This window comes from Lycium ferocissimum, chromosome 11 (genome assembly GCF_029784015.1).
Source record: "Lycium ferocissimum isolate CSIRO_LF1 chromosome 11, AGI_CSIRO_Lferr_CH_V1, whole genome shotgun sequence".
Taxonomy (NCBI): domain Eukaryota; kingdom Viridiplantae; phylum Streptophyta; class Magnoliopsida; order Solanales; family Solanaceae; genus Lycium; species Lycium ferocissimum.
This window is the reverse complement of record NC_081352.1, coordinates 19,775,829-19,792,594: the sequence shown is the minus strand read 5'-3', so window position 1 is coordinate 19,792,594 and position 16,766 is coordinate 19,775,829. Positions and strand designations below refer to the sequence as shown.

The 16,766-nt window shown below is 37.5% G+C and overlaps 1 long non-coding RNA gene across 1 annotated transcript; it reads left to right on the top strand.

The window, feature by feature from the left end:
* Positions 1 to 5,011: 5,011 nt before the first annotated feature.
* On the top strand, positions 5,012 to 7,703 carry LOC132036026 (uncharacterized). The gene is made up of 2 exons (XR_009409502.1): positions 5,012 to 5,419; positions 7,081 to 7,703. It is a non-coding gene; the product is annotated as an uncharacterized LOC132036026 (long non-coding RNA).
* The last annotated feature ends 9,063 nt before the right edge of the window (positions 7,704 to 16,766 follow it).

Below are 16,766 nucleotides of genomic sequence, written 5' to 3'. Positions count from 1 at the left end.
TAAATCTAGTAATGCAGGCAGAGGTTGAAACCGCTTGTATGCTTTAGCAGGCCGTCAAGATACAAAGGCATATGCAGATGTTGTTACATGTACACTAACAGTCTTCACTTTTGACGTTTATGCCTTATTGACCCAGGATCCACCTTATCTTATGTAACCCCATTTATTGCTAAAAAATTTGGGATAGAATCAGAAAAATTGCTTGAATCCTTTGAAGTGTCCATACCAGTTGGGGAGTCAGTCATAGCTAGTCGTATTCACAGGAGTTGCCCAGTTTTAGTCTATCACCGCAGAACCATAGCTGATTTAGTAGAATTAAAAATGGTGGACTTTGATGTAATAATGGGTATGGATTGGTTGGCTTCATGTTATGCCACAATAGGTTGTAGAACCAAAATTGTAAGATTTGAATTTCCTAACGAACCAATCAGAGGATGGAAGGGTAATTCACTAGTACTTAGGGGTAGATTTATTTCTTATCTTAAAGCAGAAAGATGATTTCCAATGGATATATCTATAACTTAGTTTAAGCCAGGGATTCAGATACCCAAACCCCAACTCTCCAATCCGTACCAGTCGTTAATGAGTTTCCAGAAGATCTTCCCGGAGTTCCCCCTGACAGGGAGATAGACTTTGAAATTGATCTAGTTCCCGACACTGAGCCGATATCTATTCCACCATACAAAATGACTCCAACAGAGTTAAAAGCCCAGTTGAAAGACCTTTTTGACAAGGGTTTTATTAGGCCTAGTGTTTCACCTTGGAGTGCGCCAGTCTTTTTTTTCTGAAAGAAACATGGTTCCTTACGCATGTGTATTGATTACCGTCAGTTGAACAAAGTCACCGTTAAAAACAAGCATTCTCTCCCCAGAATAGATGATTTATTTGACCAACTTCAGGATGCCCAGTGTTATTCTAAGATTGACCTTAGATTAGGATACAACAATTAAAGGTTAAGGAAGTTTATATTTCGAAGACCGCTTTCAGAATCCGTTATGGTCATTTCGAGTTTCTTGTCATGTCATTTGGTTTGACAAATGCACCAGCTGCTTTCATGGATCTTATAAACAGAGTCTTCAAGCCTTATATTGATCCATTCGTCATTGTCTTCATTGATGATATCTTGGTATATTTTCGTAGTGACGATGATCATGCAGAACATCTCAGAATAGTATTGTAGACACTTCAGGACTGAAGGGTTGTTGAGAAATTTTCTAAGGGTGAATTTTGGCTTAAGTCAGTGGCATTTTTATGCCATGTAATTTCAGGCGAGGGTGTTAAGGTTGATTCTCAAAAAATAGATGTCGTAAAGAATTGGCCTAGACCCACTTCACTTTCCAATATAAAAGTTTCTTGGCTCTGGCAGGCTATTATAAACGTTTTGCGGAGAGATTTTCCTCTATCTCAGCCCCATTGACCAAGTTGACACAGAAAAATGTTAAGTTTAAGTGGTCAGATGCATGTGAGTAAACTTTTGAAGAGTTGAAGAAGAGATTGACCTCTGCTCCAGTTTTAACGCTACCTGAGGGAACCGAAGGGTTTGTAGTTTATTGTGATGCTTTGGAAATTGGTCTCAGATGTGTGTTAATACAGCATGGTAAGGTGGTAGCTTACGCATCTTGTCAGCTTAATACTCATGAAAAGAACTATTCGACTCATGATCTAGAATTGGCAACCGTGGTGTTTGCACTTAAAATATGGCGTGAACATTTGTATGGAATGCATGTTGATACCTTCACCGATCATAAAATCCTGGAGTATATTTTCAAGAAAAGAGAGCTGAATCTTAGGTAGAGAAGATGGCTCGAATTGCTTAAGGATTATGATGTAGATGTTCTCTATCATCCAGGGAAGGTGAATATTGTAGCTGATGCTCTTAGTCGGCATTCCATGGGAAGTTTAGCCCACGTTGAGGTAGATAAAAGAGTTATGATAAAGGAAGTTCACCGTTTGGCTAATCTAGGAGTTTGACCCTTGGACTTCGAAGATTGTGGCGTTGTCGTTCAGAACATAGCTCATTCCTCCTTAGTGGTTGAAGTTAAAGAGAAATAGTTTAGTGATCCCTACTTGTTACAGTTGAAAGAGGGGATTCACAAGCATAAGAAGACGGCTTTTGATCAAGGGAGAGATAATGGTACTTTGAGGTACCAAGGGAGATTATGTGTTTCAGATGTTGATGAGCTTAGACAGCGGATTACGTCAGAGGCTCACAATTTTAGGTATTCCTTGCATCCAGGTTCCACAAAGATGTATCATGACCTTAAGGAAATTTATTGGAGGAACGATATGGAAAAGAACGTAGCAGATTTTGTAGTTAAGTGTCCGAACTGTCAATAACTGAAACCTAAGCACCAGAGACCTGGTGGGTTGGCTCAGAATATTGATATTCCTGTTTGAAAATAAGAGATAATAAAGATATATTTCATAACACCGATTCAACAGTAGCTTATGCCAAGTTGTATATTCATGAGATTGTTAGACTGCATGGGACCCAGTGTCCATTATTTCAGATCGTGGAGCTCAATTCACAGCGAACTTTTAGAAATCCTTCCAGAAGAGATTGGGAACCAAGGTTAACCTCAACATAGCTTTTCATCCGCAGACAGACGGTCAGGCAAAGTGTACCATTCAGACTCTTGAGGACATGTCGAGAGCACGTGCCTTAGATTTCAAAGGTCATTGGGATGATCACTTGCCTCTCATTGAGTTTGCTTATAACAACAGTTATCATGCCAACATCAAGATGGCAATGTTTTAAGCTTTGTACGGGCGAAGGTGTAGATCACCCATTGGTTGGTTTGAAGTTGGGACCAGATTTGGTCTATCAGGCTATGAAAATAGTCAAGTTGATTCAAGAGCGGTTGAGAATGGCTTAAAGTCATCGAAGTCCTATACAGATGTGAGGAGCAGAGATTTTGAGTTTCAAGCTGATGATTGGGTGTTCCTGAAGGTTTCACCTATGAAATGTGTGATGAGATTTGGCAAGAAAGGGAAGCTCAGTCCCAAATATATTGAACCGTATAGAATCCTGCGAAGGGTTGGTCAAGTAGCTTATGAGCTTGAGTTGCCACAAGAGTTGGTTGTTGTTCACCCAGTGTTCCATGTATCCATGTTGAGAAAGTGTGTAGGGGACCCGTCGTTGGTTGTTCCTGCTGATACTATAACGGTTAAGGGTGGCCCAACTGATGAGGAGATCCAGTAGCAATTCTTGATCATTAGGTTCGCAAGTTGAGAACTAAGGAAGTATCCTTAGTAAAGGTCATATGGAGGAGTCAAAAAGTTGAAGAGGCTACATGGGAAGCCAAAGAAGACATGAAATCCAGATATCCTCATTGTTGACACCTAATTTTTGACCTCCGATAGTTTTGCTCAATTACTTGGAGTCCCTGGATTACAAACGGAGTAGAATATGCATTTTACAAGTCAAGATTACCCGGGTGTCATTTTGCCATTACATTTGGCAAAACACTGGCAAAAGAACAACCGCATGTCATTTTTACGTTTTTAGCATATTCCCGAGAAAATACAAGAGTATTTATTTATTTTTTCTCAAAAAAAAGTTAATTACGAGTTATTTGTTTTAAGCATTTACAATTAGTCATCATTTCGTGTTCTACTCCGTTAAAGTTGAGGATTTGAATTAATCAAGTAATAAGCAATTTTGTTTGGGTAAATTAAGTGTCAAAATAGAGTTTAATTATGTTCTGGGGAATTTAGCTTAGTTTTAATTAAAGTAACTCGAGACAAATGAAAATACTTTTATATCACACTGGTGGTATTTAAAAGTTTCTTAAAATTCGTATATATATACCACATATATGCGCATGTATACACTAATGATATACGTTACGTATATATGGGCATATATGCAAAATTTGGGCCCTATTCTTAGTTTGGCCGGGTCCAGCCCAAAACGGGCTGACCCGGCCCATCCCTTCCTTTAATCCCCTTTCCCCCGCTTCAGTCAAAGAGGAAAAAAAAAGGGAAAAGGGCCTGATTTACCCCTCTACTTTGGGAAAAAGTTCATATTTACCCCCCGTTATACTATCAGCTCACTTATACCCCTACCGTTACAATAGTTGAAATATTTGCCCCTATTTTTAACCCCTGTCCACCGTGGCCAATGGCTTGGGCTAAGCTTGTCCACTGTGTCCATTAAAATGCCACATAAGAGGCCATGTCAGCAATTTAATTAAATGACTCCTAAAATTAAAAGACCAAAACAATGCTTTCTTCTTCAATATCAAACTAAAAAGTGCAGACAAATGGACCCCACCCAAGGTACACTTAGACCATATGTTCAAAGCTCACATCATCGAGAATTTTTGGGCAGGACTAGTGGTATGCTTTCTTTTTTTCTTTTTCCTTTTTTTCTGGTTTTTGCTTCTTCCTCTCCTCCTTCACTAGTTTCCGCTCTATCCTTCACAAAAGTACTACGAGTTGTGATTCCATGTCGTGTTCTTGTCTCTTCGATTTCTATCTTACTTCTGGTAAGTTCATTTTTTAGTTGCTAATTTTTCATAGCCAAAGATGGGATCTTTTTTATGGAATGATTTACGGGGTGTTCTTTTTTTCCTTTGTTAATACGTGAGTTTTGAAACTATTTTAGTCGACAATTGTCTGAAAATTCTTGTGGTTTTTAGTACTATGTACTAGCAACGAGGAAAACATACACAGTCTAGCAACAGTGGAAATCAATTTGATATTGAAGAAGAAAGCATCGTTTTAGTCTTTTAATTTTAGGAGTCATTTAATTAAATTGCTGACATGGCCTCTTATGTGGAATTTTAATGGACATAGTGGACAAGCCTGGCCCAAGCCATTGGCCACGGTGGACAGGGGTTAAAAATGGGGGCAAATATTTCAAATATTGTAACGATAGGGGTATAAATGGGGGTCGATAGTATAACGGGAGGTAAATATGAACTTCTTCCCAAAGTCGAGGGGTGAATCAGGCCCTTTTCCCAAAAAAAATAAAAATACAAGCGACCCAAAATGAACCCTGGGGGGTCTCTGTGTAACAACGTATGCATCCAGCTCATTCTTCAAACGGTAACTGTACTTTTTTCTTTCCAATTGGCAACAGATTTTTTGTTACCTTCTCTTGTAAGTTTGGGATTTGAATTTCAATTGGGGAACGGTCATACTTCATTGGGTTCTATAAATAGAAACCCTTCTCTTCATTTTTAAGGGGGATTTTAAGAGTAGAACATAGCCACAATGGGTTAGTACACCCATAATGGGGTTTTTGACAACCCTCAAGAGTTCAAATACTTAGAAGCTCGGCAAAAGCCTTGAATTTTGAGGAAGTCTAAGCTCGTACTTTAATTTTTGGAAGTCATTTTTGTTCGTTGAAAATCGATTCGTCTGAAAGGTAGTTTGTCGTCTCTCTTCGCCCCCGACGCTGCACCCTAAAAAGGTATTTGCTTATCCTTTCTCAGTTTAATTTTTCTTCACTTCAAATGTTTTTTGTGTTCAGATTAGCATAGCCTGTCTATATGTTTGTTTAGTTTAGCTTTTTATGATATGATTAGTCTTATTATTAGTCTGTATATGTGTTGGCTTGTGCATACCAGTCTGCTAATAATGTAGGTATTACGATTAATGTAGGCTTATAATAAAACATTATTGGTGGCCTGTTGGGTTTATATTATCATTTTAGCCTAGTTTACTCTAGGTACGAAAAGATTCTGAAGTCGGTTCTCAGTTTAGTTCATACTTGATTTAGATCATACAGACTTGTTTAGGCCATTTAAAGGAAGATTAACAACTGAAAGGAATAAGTTTTTTAAATATGGACTAGTATAGGTTGAAAAGACTCTTAACGGGTTTCATATTAGAAAGTTCAGTTGCATAAAAGGATTGAAAACAGGGTCCATATCTAAGCATCTAGTTCATTAGAAACAAAAGTCTTATCCTGAGATAAAGTAGTATAATGGGTTAATGATGGAACTAGTTTATTTAGAAGGTAGACGAAGGACTAGTAGGCTGATTAACAGATTGATAAGATAAAGTAATAGGTCTCACCTGGTCTTAAGATTCCTATGCCTATAGTCTAGAATAACTCGGATGCATTATTATCTCTTACTTCTTCTTTGAGTGTTAATCTGATATTTTTAAATGTTTTGGGATTGTCTATGTTTGACCTTATAAAGAGAGATGGTTGTATGATTTTGAAGCAGCCCGAGTTGAAGTTATTTTATCAGTTGACTTGATGTATGCTTTCTTACAACTGTCTACCCTCAAGGCTTAAGTACTACCTACTTTGGACTACTAAGATCCCTTTTCACTGAATAACAACACCATGGGATCCCTTTTGGATGATTACGAATTGCTACATAAGTAAACAAATCAGTCTAGCAAGGCCGATATCAATTACGAAAAGTCGCTCGACCGTACATTATTTTTTGACTAAGAACAAAAGGAACATGACACTTAAAGGGTGGTAGGAATACAAGAGGAACTGATCTTAAGATCAGTAAGTGGATAAAAGAAGGCTTTTGAATTGCTTGTTTGGATACATGCTTGTTTCGATCCTAAACTCTTGCTTATTTTGGTCTGTTAAGCTGTAGCTAAAATAATGGTTATATCCTGATGGTTTGAAATGGGGAATAGGGCATCCTTTCCCCTTTACTGAGTTTGATGAAAGAAATGTAACTTTACATTATTAGTTCTTAGTTGGCCATTTAAACTAAGATGTTGATTACGCTTGTTCAAGATGATCAAATTTTGCTTCTAAAATCTACTTCTTTTGTGACTTAAAGGGAACACCATGTTTGCAAATCCCAGAACTGGTTTTAATTGATGTTTACCTATAAAAAGGCTCCTCAGTTCTGGTGTAGTTCCAGCATACTTAAAACATTTCCTTAAATGATTTCATCAACATAATCTTCATTTCCTTGTTGTTACCTTATTGGTTGAAAGCCCAGGCAAATAGAGGGGTTGGTTTAGCCTCCTCCAAATAGCCTGCCATGCCGAGGTTCTACAAACCTTTGGATCTTGTTGCGGCATTAAAGTAGGATGGTGGTAGCCCCTTTTGTTGCCCAAAGTTGCTCTAATTTTAATATGTATTCTGTTTAGGAACCCTTGGTTGAATATATACTCCTCCACTTGGGGGAGTTGATTACTCATTCTTCACCTCTTCCCTTGTTGCATGACTTGGGGGAGTTGTTTCTCAATCCTGAATGATCCTGAGCTATTGCCATGTCTATGAATTTGCTTCATCTGCTGCTGAACCAAAGAAGCTGCTGACATGCTTGACCAGCTATGTTATTACTACTGTTTCACTTTAACTGTTCATTTGTTGGGCTTAAAGCTCTAAGTTTGCTGTTGCAATCGTTATACCTAATGGCTGTTGTCACATTGATGTTATCGCTGTATTTTGCGCTAAGTATCTCCACCTCAACTCTATCCTGAAATATTATGGTGGGTGAATGCTGCTGCCCCTGGGGAGTCTCAAACCTTCTGCTGTATTAAGTCTAAAAAGTGGCTGCTGTATAGTTGTTAGTTGAACCACCGTCACATTTGAAATGGTTGTTCCTACTTTGTGATAAGCTGTTCAAATGCTACTTCTTTATGTGAATGAACACTTGATGTGGTTGGCTGCTCCATTCTGATGATATTTTGGGATAAATTGATTGCTATTGCTGTTACCTGTTGCTATAGTATTTAAGTTGCTGCACTTGAAAGAAAGCTGGCTGCTATATATCACTTTAAGGGTAAAAAGTTACAGTATTTTGAGGTCAATATCTGCTGAATTTTGGCCATTTATAGATCATTTTGAGGCTCAAAGCACTGCACTTTGGCTACTTTGTGTTGGTTGGTTACTATGGCATTTTGAGTTAAATTTTAGGAAGGTTCTTTGGTTTGTTACTTTGATGAACCGTCGCATCTTTAGAGATACCATTTGGGGCTGGAATTTATTATATCTTTGATGCTACATGTTAGCACAACCAACATTCTTGAATTGGATTTGAGGAAAAATTCCTGGAGCAAGCAGATGCTCTTAATTTGCCTTTGTTCTGCAAAAAATGAACAGATGATACATTGTTTGAGAAGCTGTAGTTTTGAAGAAATGCTTGGCGGTGTTTGATAGAAAATTGTAAAGTTGTTGTTTCCAATGGCTAAATTCGATTCTGCTTAAGTGTTTCAGTTTATTTCTATTTTTCTTAAAGGTATTTCCTCTTTTTTCTAAAGCCTGTTTCTGTCCTAAAAGAATAACTTTCAAAAACACACTTTCGTATGTATCTGGTGAATACTTTCTCTAAAGATTCCACGTGGCCTTTCTCCTTGCCACATTGTATTACTTATCTTCTAATATCAGCCTGAAACTTGAGGTTTCCCATTATTTAACCATGATAAGGATATAGCCCAAAAAATTCTTATTTAAAAAGGCAGAGTAACCTAAAAATGGTTGTAGTTGGACAAGGTGAGTCAGAGTGTAACTCCAAGAAGGGCTGTTTGTTGTTTGAAGTTGTAGCTCTGGTAGTTCATGTATGTCAAATATTGGTTGAATGTTAACCGTCCAAACCTCCTTGACTGGCCAGGGCAGTAAAAATAATAATTTAGTTGCTTAAACAAAGTATTTTACCTCAGATATTTAAGAACTGTTTTTCATGTTGTCAGATAAGTCTAAAGGTTTTCTCTTTCTTTCTAAAAAAGGATACTTGTTTTGTCTTCAAGATGCTCACGATGCAGTTAAGTCATGACTATATTTTGGTCCAGAAATGGGTAAAATCCTCTCTCTGAGGCATGTTTCTTAGAATTAGGATTTTTGCTAGTTCAAGTCCTTGAAAAACTATTTGTGTTTCCTTCTTGTTGCTCAATATGTGATACCTACCTTCAGATTATGACAGCAGCCTGTGGTTTTGAATAATGGTTAGGGATTGAATACCATATAGTTGTTTCCCATCTACGATTCCTCTATATGGCCCATGAGTGAATGATCTGGATATGTTGACCCATGTTTGGTTTTCAATCTTCTTCCACTTGGTCATGTATCTTTGAGGAGTCCTGTATGGTTTCGGTGTCCTAGAGCCTCTTAAATTAGTCTATTAATGACAACTATACTTCATTGTATTCTCTGGATGTTGAAACTACTTCAAAGAAGGAAAATACATCTCCTATTTCTGCATAATTAAAGGCTTTTCTTTGGCAGTTTCCTAGTTGAACCTTTCTCTTATATTGCTTGACTGAAGACCAAGGCAACTTTGGGTTCGGTTTAGCCTCCTCCAATAGTCCGCCATGCATAAAGGTTCTAGAAACCTTTTTGATCTTGTGCGACATTGGAATACGGATGGTGGTAACCCCCTATATTGCTTGAATCTTTCAGGCCTGACATTCTAAGTTACATTGAGTGTTATGACCAGCTTTTGAGTTCATCTTTCTTGAGATGCTATGTTTTCTTGTGTTTATTGAATCCCCTGTTTTGATGCCTTGCATGATGTTTGTGATCAGTCCTGGAGTTGCCCCCTTTTAGTTACACATAACTCCCACTTCTCTGGAAAATGCATCACATTTGGGTGTTAAATTCCATCTTATCCATAATTCCTAGATCCTAATCCTTACTTTTAGTCTGTAACTTCTGGAGATTTTGGTTTCTTATATTGTGAACTATTTTGGCAGCCTAATGCTTGATTCTCTTGTCACCTTTAAAAATAAAGCATCTTTGTTTGACATTATTTTGTTAAATCCTCTTTGTTTTTCAATACTCATTCTTCACCCATCCTTCTTTTGCATGACCTGGGGAGTCTTCAAACCTCCTTGAATTGCTATCTTGGGCTGCTACTTGATGAGAATGGCCATCGCCTGATTTGTTGCTGGTTCTGAGGTCACTACTGCCATGATGTCCTATGTAACAGCTTTACTGTGGTTGCCTTCTGTGATTGTTTGTTGCTCCAATATGGTATCGATACTAAACTTGGAGTACTGTTGAGATTTAAAAGAAACAGATGCCATATATCAGTTCCTAGTGCTGCACTTTGGGTTTGCTACACCTGTGGTTGAAACTGCTACTATATTTGGCATATGTTGCTGTCCTTTTGAGAATGTCTGCTACACTTAAATTTGAGCAGTGTTGCCAGTGCTGCTTATTGAGAGGTTGCCCCTTTTGAACTGCTATATATGATTTGATCTGCTCACCTTTCTGTTACTATGGCCATATTGCTGCACTTCTTTGAATCAACTTGTGGCTACATTCTGCATATTTTTGAGCTCAACTGCTGCTGTTGTTTGGTAAATATGCTATATGTACTATATAGCTTGTTTGGAACAAATGCTATCATCTCTGGTACTTTGCTGAAAAATGAATAGGTTGCTATACCTGGTGAAAAATCCCACTGATTTGAATAAGACACTACACTTGAGCCAATGAAAAAATGATTTTTGAGGCCATGCCTAGTCCGAAAAGGTTATCTCTCGGTTTAGGAAAGGATGATCTCGCATTGATATCACGAGGTAGGAACCAACATGCGCTTGGCAAGGCAACTAGAATGGCCCCTAGTTTACAGCCACGACATGATTTGGGTTCCTTTGCCATATTCGGAACCGTGAGTCTGAGTCTCCATAATCAAAACTCTCAAAGTTTAATGCGAGTCCAAGGGATATTATAATTTATATTCCCAAAACGTCACCCTATGGGGTGGCGTGTCATTTTGACTAACTATTTTTCTTTTCATTGTGCGAGGAACCAACATAACAAGCACGGAAAGCAAAAGCTGGAGGACAAAATAAAAGGATCAGTTACTTGGAGCTTCGGATGAAAGATTAGAAGAAGATAGAAGAAAGAGAACAAGGCTGCTGAATGATTTGGGCCCAAGGCCGTAAAAGCTAAACTTTCTTTCCTTTCCTTTAGTATAAATTTTACATTATTTTTTGTATGATATGCAAATACATTTGTATAGATATTGAAACCCCTACAGGTTAGAACTGTTGAGTTATAAAAGAAACAGATGCCATATAACAGTTCCCAGTCACTTTGGGTTTGCTACACCTATGGTTGAAACTGCTACTATATTTGGCATATGTTGCTGCCCTTTTGAGAATGTCTGCTATACTTAAGTTTGAGCAGTGTTGCCAGTGCTGATTATTGAAGGGTTGCCCCTTTTGAACTACTATATATGATTTGATCTGCTCACCTTTCTGTTACTATGGCCATATTGCTGCACTTCTTTGAATCAACTTGTGGCTGCATTCTGGCCAAATGTTGTTGTACTTTGGAGCATATTTGATGCTCATTAGTGCTGCATTTTTTTGAGCTCAACTCCTGCTGTTGTTTGGTAAATATGCTATATGTACTATATAGCTTGTTTGGAACAAATGCTATCATCGCTGGTATTTTGCTGAAAAATGATAGGTTGCTTGCTATACCTGGTGAAAAATTCCACTAATTTGAATAAGACACTACTACTACACTTGAGCCAATGAAAAAATGATTTTTGAGGCCATGCCTAGTCCGGAAAGGTTATCCCTCAGTTTAGGAAAGGATGATCTCGCATTGATATCACGAGGTAGGAACCAACATGCGCTTGGCAAGGAAACTAGAATGGCCCCTAGTTTACCGCCACGACATGATTTGGGTTCCTTTGCCATATTCGGAACCGTGAGTCTGAGTCTCCATAATCAAAGCTCTCAAAGTTTAATGCGAGACCAAGGGATATTATAATTTATGTTCCCAAAACGTCACCCTATGGGGTGGCGTGTCATTTTGACTAGCTATTTTTCTTTTCACTGTGCGAGGAACCAACATAACAAGCACGGAAAGCAAAAGCTGGAGGACAAAATAAAAAGGATCAGATACTTGGAGCTTCGGATGAAAGATTAGAAGAAGATAGAAGAAAGAGAACAAGGCTGCTAAATGATTTGGGCCCAAGGCCGTAAAAGCTAAACTTTCTTTCTTTTCCTTTAGTATAAGTTTTACATTATTTTCTGTATGATATGCAAATACATTTGTATAGATATTGAAACCCCTACAGGTTAGAACTGTTGAGTTTTAAAAGAAACAGATGCCATATATAAGAAACAAATATTGAAACCCCAACGGTTAGAATTGCACTTTGGGTTTGTGACACCGTGGTTGAAACAATGACACTATATTTGGCATATGTTGTCATTCTTTTGAGAATACCTTTACACTTAAGTTTGAGCAAAGGGTTGCCGCGTTTTTGGGGGTTGCCCCTTTTGAATTGCTATATATGATTTGATCTGCTTACCTTTCTGTTACTATGGCCATATATTGCTGCACTTTTTTGAATTAACTTGTGGCTGCATTCTTGCCAAATGTTGTTGCTCTTTGGAGCATATTTGATGCTCATTAGTGCTGTATTTTTTTGAGCTCAACTGCTGCTGTTGTTTGGTAAATATATGCTATATGTACTACTATATAGCTTGTTTGGAACAATTGCTATCATCTCTGGTACTTTGCTGAAAAATGAATAGGTTGGTACCTGGTACTTTGCTCGCATAAATTATATCCCTCGATTTAGGAAAGGATTATCTCGCATTGATATCACAAGGTAGGAACCAACATGCGCTTGTCAAGGCAACTAGAATGGCCCCGAGTTTGCAACCGCAACATGATTCGGGTTCCTTTGCCATATTCGGAACCGTGAGTCTGAGTCTCTCCATAATCAAAGCTCTCAAAGTTTAATGCGAGTCCAAGGGATATAGTTTATGTTCCCAAACGTCACCCTCTGGGGTGGCGTGTCATTTTGACTAACTATTTTTCGTTTCATTGTGCGAGGAACCAACATAACAAGCATGGAAAGCAAAAGCTGGAGGACAAAATAAAAGGATCAGATACTTGGAGCTTCGGATGAAAGATTAGAAGAAGATAGAAGAAAGAGAACAAGGCTGCTGAACGATTTGGGCCCAAGGCCTTAAAAGCTTTCTTTCCCTTTCCTTTTTAGTATAAGTTTTACATTATTTTCTTTATGATATGCAAATACAAATGTATACATACCCTACAGTTTAGACGATGTTTCAAACTGTATCCAAATGATAAAATAGTTGTATTCCACTTGATAAAATAAATAAAAGTGAAAGAATATTTTTCTTGCAAAAAGTTGATTATATCTGAATACCTCTCTAAAAGTGTATTTTTTTTTTAATTTGAGAAATCCGAGAAAAAGAAAGTAAAAGGAACATTTGGGTTAGACTCGACTTAATGAATTCAAAAATAAGTGAAATCCCCTTAAAAGCCCGAGTTTGAGAAAATAGTTCTGAGGATATGGTTGACTGAAGAGATAAAATACGGATAATGTAAAAATTAAATAAAGGCTATACATATATATTTTTCTTACGTACAAAAACACATGACAATTTTAGATGGGATATCTATAAGTAAAAGGACAAACTTTTTTTAGCAGGATATTTTAAATCCGAACTTAAAGTACCCTTTACTTAAAGGGAAAATGATATGCCATGACAGTATTTTTATACGGAAACTAAACAAAAAAACATAAGCAATTTATACATAATCACACATTGAAGCTCGAATACTGGGGTGTCTAACACCCTTCCCCAGGTCATCACCAGAACCCTTACTTAGAACTCTTGGATTATGAAGGATTTTTCACAGCATTTGAATAAGGCCCTTCACCCTCGGTTTTCCTAATTTCCTAAAAATTAGGTGGCGACTCTTTTTTAAAACAAAGTACAAAAGAGCACCAACAAGTTTGTAGTAGCTTTTATGCCTTAACCCGCGTAAATAAATGCGAATCGTTACACTTATTTGTTCGAAAAGCAAGCAAATAACGCTCAAGGTAAATACTTTCAGTATCTATGTCATGTCCCTTATGTATTCATGCCTTACGTTTCACGTTCATGGTTATGAACTAACTCTCTACTCATGTCTCATGCTTCAGCGTTCATGTTTTCACGAAACCATGTCTTGTCAGTTCAGTTCTCATATTCCATGTCTTGTCAGTTCAGTTCTCATATTCCATGTCATGTTTCCTTCACATGTATTCAAGCCATGTTCAGTCACGTTCTTAATCATGACCCATCATTCAAGGACGAATGATCCCAAGGAGGAGATATTGTAACACCTCGTACCTCCTAACTAAGTTACGTTCATGATTCATGACTTAAAAACCAAGACGGAATGTGTTGAGATTGAAAATTTGCTTTGCACGTGTAACACCTCAGACTTTTAACTTAAGCTTTGACCATGATTCTAGATTTAGAAAACCAGATAAAGAATGTGGAAATTAGAAATTTCTCTTCAAGTGTCAGATGGGGATTTACGCCCCAGAATACGCACTGTATTTCAGTATACAGCCTGTATTTCAAATAGTAATTTGGCATCTAAATCACTCTACATTTTGGAATTTGGCCTGAGGAATTTATATTGTTAAATACGGATCGTATTTTAGAATACGGCCTGTAAATTATGGTTGTATTTGAGGAGGAAAATAAAGCAGTGTTTCTGTTTTGAAATATGTTGGAATTGTAGTCCAGGTTTACGGACCATAATTCAGAATATGGACCGTATTCTGGTTCGTATTTCTCAGCCCGCACCAGAAATTATAAATACCTGATTTCAGTTCTAATTTTTATTTTTTATAAGTCCCTAAACCTTAGAACGACCTGTTCCTCTTCTCCATCACCAGAACAACACCAAGCTAAGTCAATTCTAATTATCCCAAGTGAATTCTAACATAAGATTATGAACATTAAGCATGAATTGGTTCTTAACCTAGGGTTTTCAAGAAAACTCATTTAAGAGTTCAAGACTTACGCTTTTGGGGTTCTTCTCAATTTTCGACCAGTAGTTACAAGACTTGGAGCGTATACAGGTATGTGAGGCTAATAACTATCTACGTTAGGGAATGTTCATGATTCTCCCTATGCCGCATTCTTCGTACTTGTCAGTAATGTTCATTATTCTCCCTACGCCTCATATAATAACTGTCTATGTGAGGCTAATAACTGTCTATGTTAGGGAATGTTTATAATTCTCCCTACGCCTCATTCTTCATACTTGTTAGTAATTTGATTCAGTTTAGCTCTAGTTTCATGATATGTTGTAGAACTGTTATCTTCCAGGGTTGCAGTTACAAAATTCATTCATGGTTGTCAATTTGAATATCATGAACTCAACACGTAATCTTTATAGACTTATATATTGTTACCACATGAGTCTCAGTCTAGAAATTTAGTATGCTCAGAAACAGTCAATGTTTTTAGTTCAGTCCAAAGATATCTATTTCAGTTCAGTATTATTCATTGTTGTTATGGTCTCAGTCTTTATTAATTAACCATAATTGAACATATGTGATTTTGCCCAAGGGCACAGTCTTATGTATACGTATACTTGGCCGAGGCCATTAACTGACACACTACTAGGCGGAGGCACGGCGTGCATTTATTATTGGGCCTAGGCCCCACATATACAAACATAGATAAAACAGATGATTCAGATATAGAGCAGGGAGTATTCATATCTCTACTTCCTTTGCTATCACAATTTACAGTTATCAGTTTCAGTTTCAGTTCTAGTACTTTATTGCTTCAGTTGCTTTACATACCAGTACAATTCAAATGTGCTGATGACCCTTTTTATTACTTGGCAGCCTGCCTCTCGCGATGTAGCAAACGCTATACAGGTTGAAAACTCAGCTATTTAGGAGTGCACGTATCAGCTATTGGTGAGCCCCAGATTCCTTCGGGGCGTTGTCAGCTATCCAGTTATTTCAGTTTTTAGACAGCTATATTATTCAGTATTCTTAGAGGCTTCATAGACACAGTCCAGATAGATATTTGTTATGTTAGCCTTGTTGGCAGTTATACTTAGTTGTTCAGTTGTTTTGGTTTAGCCATGTTGGCTACTTTCAGATATTTTCAGATTGTCTAAGTATTTTCGCATTATGATATTTCAGCCAGACTTCCAGTTAATCAGCATGTGTTGGTTTTATTTTATTATTTTATAAATCAGTTATGTTTTGGTATCACATGTTGATTCAGCTAACCAGTTGGTTTGCTCAGTCACATGCAGTCAGGCATCGGATGTTGTGTTACGTCCAGGCCCAGGTTCGGGGCGTGACAAAGATGGAAAAAGTACACCCTATGTCAATTGTACAGGCCGTACATTTATGTATGGGCCATACTTTTTGGACGTACATTTTAGGGAAGAAATCAGAAGCCACTAGAATTTGACATTCCGGATACGGGCAAGATGTACGCCTCGTACATCAAAGTACGGGATGTACTTTTGTCTCATATTCTCCAGTCCAAAAATCATAAGTTATTGGATTTTGAAAATCCAGGTACGAGCTACAAGTACAGGCCATACTTTTCCCGTTCCAATGAATTGTACTTTTCACATTCCCAAGCCCTAGTATGAAGCTCTCTTCTTCTTACCATTAGAGCACATCAAGGTAAGCTTATTCTAATCAACACAAGTGAATTCTAACGAATATCCATGATCTCTAAATAGAATTCAATGTTTCTAACCTAGGGTTTTCTTGAAAACCCATCTAAAGGATTCAAGACTAAGTACATGTACCATGAAGTATTTCAATGGACGGGATGTACAAGTTGCCTGTACTTTTCCCGCTCTATTGAATTGTACTTTTCACATTCCCAAGCCCTAGCATGAAGCTCTCCTCTTCTTACCATTAGAGCACATCAAGGTAAGCTTATTCTAATCAACACAAGTGAATTCTAACGAATATCCATGATCTCTAAATAGAATTTAATGTTTCTAACCTACGGTTTTCTTGAAAACCCATCTAAAGGATTCAAGACTAAAGATTTTGGATTTGTTT